The sequence below is a fragment of the Neolamprologus multifasciatus genome, chromosome 9 (genome assembly GCF_963576455.1).
Source record: "Neolamprologus multifasciatus chromosome 9, fNeoMul1.2, whole genome shotgun sequence".
In the NCBI taxonomy this organism is placed as follows: domain Eukaryota; kingdom Metazoa; phylum Chordata; class Actinopteri; order Cichliformes; family Cichlidae; genus Neolamprologus; species Neolamprologus multifasciatus.
The window spans coordinates 22,703,537-22,709,789 of NC_140447.1; positions in this window are offsets into that span (position 1 = coordinate 22,703,537).

Below are 6,253 nucleotides of genomic sequence, written 5' to 3' on the forward strand. Positions count from 1 at the left end.
ACTGCAATTAAGAGTTTGCAGTGAGTCTTTCACATCACTGTGGAGGGATTTTGTAATAATAATAATAATAATATTAATAATAATAATAAATTTTATTTGAGGGTGCCTTTCTTAATCTCAAGGTCACCTTACAAAGAGAAAAGAAATCAATAAAACAGTAGATTAAAATAGATTATAATAAATTAAAATACAGAAACCAGCAAAATACAACCACAATAAATAAAAATAAAAACCCCCAACAAAAAACACGATTTGACAGCAAGCAAAATCTGTATTAAAGAGAGTAAGCCAGTTTAAACAAGTAGGTTTTAAATTGTGACTTAAACAAGGTAAGGGAATCTATATTTCTTAGGGCTGAAGGAAGTGAGTTCCAGAGCCGAGGAGCAGAGCAACTGAAAGCTCTGTGCCCCATAGTGATAAGGCGAGCAGGTGTGGCAGATGAAGATCTGAGAGAGCGGTAAACTGTGGTGATATGAAGCAGATCACAGAGATAAGGAGGGGTAACTCTTTTTTGCAGAATTGTTTTAATTTATCTACAATGGAAGGTTTTCCAGCATGAACAGCCTGTTTAAGGTCATGCCAAAGCAAGGAGTCCCAGACCATCACACTGCCACCACCACGTTTGACTGTTGGTATGAATTTCTTTTAATGAAATGCTGTGTTAGTTTTACTCCAGATGCAACGGGGTGAAAACCTTGTAAAAGGTTCAGCTTTTGCCTTGTCAGTCCACATATTTTTTGGAAAATGTGAAATGACTCTTGTGTTCTTTTTTGGTCAGCAGTGGTTTTCTCCTTTGGACTTTCCCATGGATACCCAGTCTCTTTCTTATTCTTGAATAAAACTCTATTGTTGTTTTGTTGAATGCTGCATGGTCTTTAGATAGTGTCTTTTGCGATTTCCTCGATGGGTCATCAGTGTACTCTTAGAGTAATTTGGGTAGAGCGTTCACTCCTGGGAAGATTTACCACCGTTCCCCTAATTATAAAAAGCAGAGCTGGGCTCATATGTCAGCACATGTTATCCAGAAGCAAGGAAAGAGCTTAAACCGGAGTCACGCAGCATCTGAGCACTGAGGGTGTTTATAAAGAACGATGGCTCACCGAGCCCTGGTTTAACCATTTTCACTAACTGGAAATGAGCCACACCACCTCTGCAGATTAGACCAGCCACACAAACAGGCCAATAGGAAAGCAGGGTGGAGTGTGGCATCACAATAGTTGGAAAAAACGCTTTAATTGTTTTTATTTGTCCTTCATTTGAGTGATGTAGGACCTGTAACCACAATAGTTTACCTCTTTTTTCCCCCTTAAAGTTAGGTATATCAAAATGTCATGATTTAAACAAACTCAGGGCTCGACATTTAATTTGGTGGGATCTGGTCACCCAACAAAGTTTGTCCAGTGCAGCTTTTATTTGCTGTACCCTTACTTGCACTGTCTGCAACCCATAAAACAGAGGCCTGTCCTCTAGAAGCAAGTCTCAATACTGCTATCTCGGTAAAAGCTCGGGTTAAATATTTGGCAATTATTTTGAACGCCGTCCAAATTAGCTTTAATTCAGTTGGTTAACAGAACATAAAATCTGCATATCTGGAATAAAATTTGAACAAGTTTGATGATTTTGTTCTACGGTAAGGTTTAAAAGCTTTCTTCCCTCCACCAAATTTCAATGCCAACTCCTTGCTGTATTTTCCTTCTGTCCTTCCTTCTTGGGTATCATGTCTCTTTCTTATAATGTCTTTGGTTCTAATAACTTGTATTGGTTGGTTTCTATTATATAAAAAAATGTTTATATTATTGCTGTACTGTATCCACATAATAGTAATTATAAAATAAAATAATGAAACAAGTAGTGCTATGATTCCACTGAGACTACATCACAATGGATAACATTTTGTATTTTTTCTTCTTCCAGAATAATAATTTGGACAAAATAAAAGTGTGTGTTTTTGTCAAGGACCAAACCAGATCTGGACTCAAATACAGAAGTAAACGTTTAACAGGTTTATTGAACTCACAAAAAGTCAATTGTTTGGTGTCTTCTTTCTGAGTGAAGCAGGTGGGTGATATCCGGAGTCTTTCTCCCACACAGACTTCCCCTGCACGTGGCGAGGGAGTATCTGCACAGCAGAGAATCATTTAAGCCCAAAGATAAAGCTGAATTTCTCACAGAATCAAACACACCGCCGATGCTGCGCCTCATGTGCTCCCACTACCACAGCAAGTGCAACACTCCAGCAATTTCTTCTGGGAACTGTTCCACCTTAAGTGGTCGCTGAGTAATCATCGGATTGCACACAGGTGAGTGATTGCTCAACAGCTTGCAGGTGTGGCCTGCCAGCAGAGGACACACAAGAAGGCTCAGCCTCTGAAGCCGACAAGCAGAATTACAAACACACACCCCCATGTGCACAGAGCGAGATAGACAGAAATGTAGGTTGGCACAGGAGGACGAGGGGACCATGACAGTTCCTTATGAAGATTTAATTGTTCTGAAAATTACTGCATTTTCAAGCATGTCCTGAATGCAGATAAGATGTTGTCGTGTCCCTTTAAGTTATAGATAATTCAGATAAGAGAACTGTTCTGGAAGTTGTCAGAGTGTTTTTAAGAAAGAGGCTATTCCAGCTTCACAGAACAACACAAACAGGCCCTACAGAAGTACACAACTGACTTTGTTAAGTGCTACCTTCAAAATGCATGCAGTCACTGGCATATTTAAAAAGACAAAGCCCAACCAGACTGACCAACAAAAGGAAGAGATTAAGGTGGGCAAAAAAGACAAACCCAAGAGGCCTTTACTCCAGAAACTAAACTAGCCAACAGTTTTCAGCTGGCCTGACATGAGCGGTGAATGATTGATTAGTCTTTTAATGTGCTGAGCCTGCATTAGGTAACACAGTCTACTGCTGGAAAACAGTGATGACGGTTTCTGGGTCTCTGATATGCCTACGCAGAATAATTATTAATGATTATGATTCATATCTACAGTTATTGTTATGGTAATTTGGGGGCTTTGAAATATTTTTATTTGATGAGAAAAGCTGGGATGCAGTTCAAGATACGAATAAATCAGAACGCAGAATTAGTTAAAGCTTGTGTTAAAAAATGAAAAATGTTGCAAGGACAAAATATCAACCTAGAAGTTTGTTTGTTTGTTTTAAATAAATTGGCTCATTTTGAATGTGTTGCCAACAACAAGCTGCAAAAAAGTCACATTGTGTCTTATTCTAACATTTTAGTTAAAAGTTTTCAAGTTCTTGCTTGATATAAGATTTCAGCTCCTCAACGGATGAGAAAGATGAGAAGAAATGTCCTCCTGTGACTCACTTTTTGTTTTATATTAAGTCAAATGGGTGATTGTGGTCCATTGTTACCTGGACTTCTTTACATTAACACAAAGAAAGCTGTATTGTTTTAATACATGCAGAAAAGGTGTTATTAAATATTTTTGAGCCCTTGATTTGAGATGGAAGGAACAGAGCTTTTGCCTGTGACAGTGGTGGATCTTAGACAGGCTTCTTCACTCTCCTCTTCTTAAAACTCGTCTCTTTTCATTGGCAAGAGTGTGAGAGCTGATTTTTAATTGTCCCTTTGGTCAGTACTTGCTGTTTTAAAGTTCTTTATGAATAAAGTTAGCTTGACTTTGCTCTTCTTGGCAGAATTGGTTCATTTAAATTGATTGCTTTTCTGGCACAGACCTGGCTTGTAAAAATAGCCCACACATTTTAATAGTGTTGAGGCTGGGGAGGCTATTCCAGAAGCTTAATGTTAGCCTGCTTTATCCATTGCAGAACCAGTTTTTATGTGTGGTTCACTCAACAGTGTCCAAGTTTCAACTGTTTAACTGCCTTTTGGGGTGAAGTTGAAGAATTTGGAGGTAGTACTACTCCCAACATCCAGTACAACCGGTAGCAAAACAGCCCCGGAGCATGATGTTACCACCACCATGCTCAACAAGCCTCACCTTTAATCCTCCAAACATACATTCTTGCCATTGTGGACAAATAGCTCCATCTTTGCTTTATCTGAAAACCTTTCTCCAGAAGTCATTTGGCTTGTTCATGAGGGCAGCTGCAAATTTCAGCCAAGTTTGAGGGTGATGATTTTGGAACAGGGGCTTCTTTCTTGGTTGGACAGTGACGCTGGTATTCCAGCAGTTCCCAGTTCATGGCAGACTTGTGCTTTGATGGTTCATGGGTTGTTCCTGTACATCCCAACCAGTTTCCTCTTATCTAAGGATGATGGTTTGGGTCTTCTTCCAGACTTCGGCAAAGTGGTGACACATCCAAATAACTTGCACTTACATACTTGGCTCCATGAGACCTTCCCAAGTTGTGTAAATATATAATTCGCCTTTTAATTGTTTCTCCGAGTTCTTTGGACTTTCCCATTAATCTCAGTATTGCTCAATCCAGTGAGTGCTGTCAAACAAATCCTCTTTATTTGGCCAAGTGAAAGTACCAGCTGTAGTAAATAATGCCTATGTGTATGTGTGTGTGAACTTCTAACCCCAATTTTATACTAAATATCAGTAATGATGGTTAAAGTTATGTGTTTTCCTTTCAAAAACAAGGATATTGAAGAAGAAAAAAACTGGCAAAACAATTAGTCATTAATTAATTTACAAAGACTTTCTACAAAGCCAACAAATGGGTGAATAACACTGACTTTAAAATAAGCTTCCTCTCAGCAGTAAAGCAGGCTTGTAAACAGATTACCGAACTGACGTCAGCATCCCGAGCCAGAGGTCACTTGACCAGATGCAGCACCGGTGCACAAAGAGAAAAATCCAGCTCGCTGCCTCAATGGATGTGCTGTGCTCGGCAAGACTGTTTACAGTGCGCGTTGCATAATCAACAAACAGGTAGCAGCTAACTAGTCAGAACAAATCAGACAAACAGAGTAATCCATGGGTTTCCCCCCCCCACCATTGTTTTATTGCTCAGCAGTAAAAAGTACAGTGTGTATACGACAGTACAAAAAATACATAATGTTGAACACTGCTCCACCGTGCCACTGAACATTTTTGTAAAATATCCACTTTTTGAGCGTGCAAAAAAAAAAACAAAACAACAAGCCCGGCTGTGAGCATCCAATACCGGAAATATCAATTAGCTGTGTTGTTCGCCATCACCTCTTCACCCGGTGATCTCAGAACAACATCATACAATACGGAGAATCTTCAGCGACAGTAGAGGCAGACAGCATTGATTACTGAATAAAACGGCAGCGATGCAAAAGTAAAAACAAATGACAGAAGGACCACGGATTTAATAATTAAACTAAATATCCAAACGCACTTTTGATTAAATCGCCTCTGTACGTGCTCACACAGCATTCTTCATTTGTCTCAGTATATTTTTTTTATTTTTTGTTTTTATTGCCTCTAACACAGCCTTTGACACGGTTTGCAATACTGGATAAACACGCCGTCTATGGAGGGAGACACTTACAGTAGCAAGGGTGGTCTAAATGTTTCCTACAGCAGCGAGGAACTCTGTCTCGCACATGACCGGTAGCTACTCCACGATATAAACGACAGACAAACCGACGGGACAAACGTACAGAGGCACACACAGGAACGGACGCACAAAAACGGAGCTGAACGTCGCACTCAATTAAACTTTAAAGTAACCGTGACATTTGGTTAAAGGGGGCGACACGTCGCAGCTCGCCAGCTCACACGCACGCTTCAGTGCACCTACATGCGCACGCATACTGATATATAAAGGGCCAACGTAAGGAATTAAGACATCTATGTGGTCCCTCTTCGGAGAAGCTGGTGACGCATGAGGGGGAAAGGCCATTTTAAGTCCGCTCCATTTTTATTGAAAGCTGCTATTCAAAACTGCTGGATGCTGGACTCGCCCAAAGACCTGCTCAGACTGACCGATAAGATCCAAGCCTGTATTTATCAAACTGCCGAGGGTTAAAATTCACCTAAAAACGAACTGCAGAACTGGTGAACTTGTGTGTTTCCATGCTATCACTGTCTGCTGCACACCACAGCTCCGGTCGTCACTGTTTTTGACTGTTTTTCTGAGGCTAAGGTGTTTGGAATCATCATCCACGCACTGCTGCCGGCGTCAAAGCCCCTTAGCTGCTATATAATTCCTAGGATGTATCTTAAAGTGTAGCAGCTCTACACCTGATTTCATCTAATGTTTAAATTTCTGTTTAGAATAATATTTTTTTTAAAAACCAAAGTGAATCAGTGAATTCATAAAGGGCCCAGCTCCCAGAAACATCTG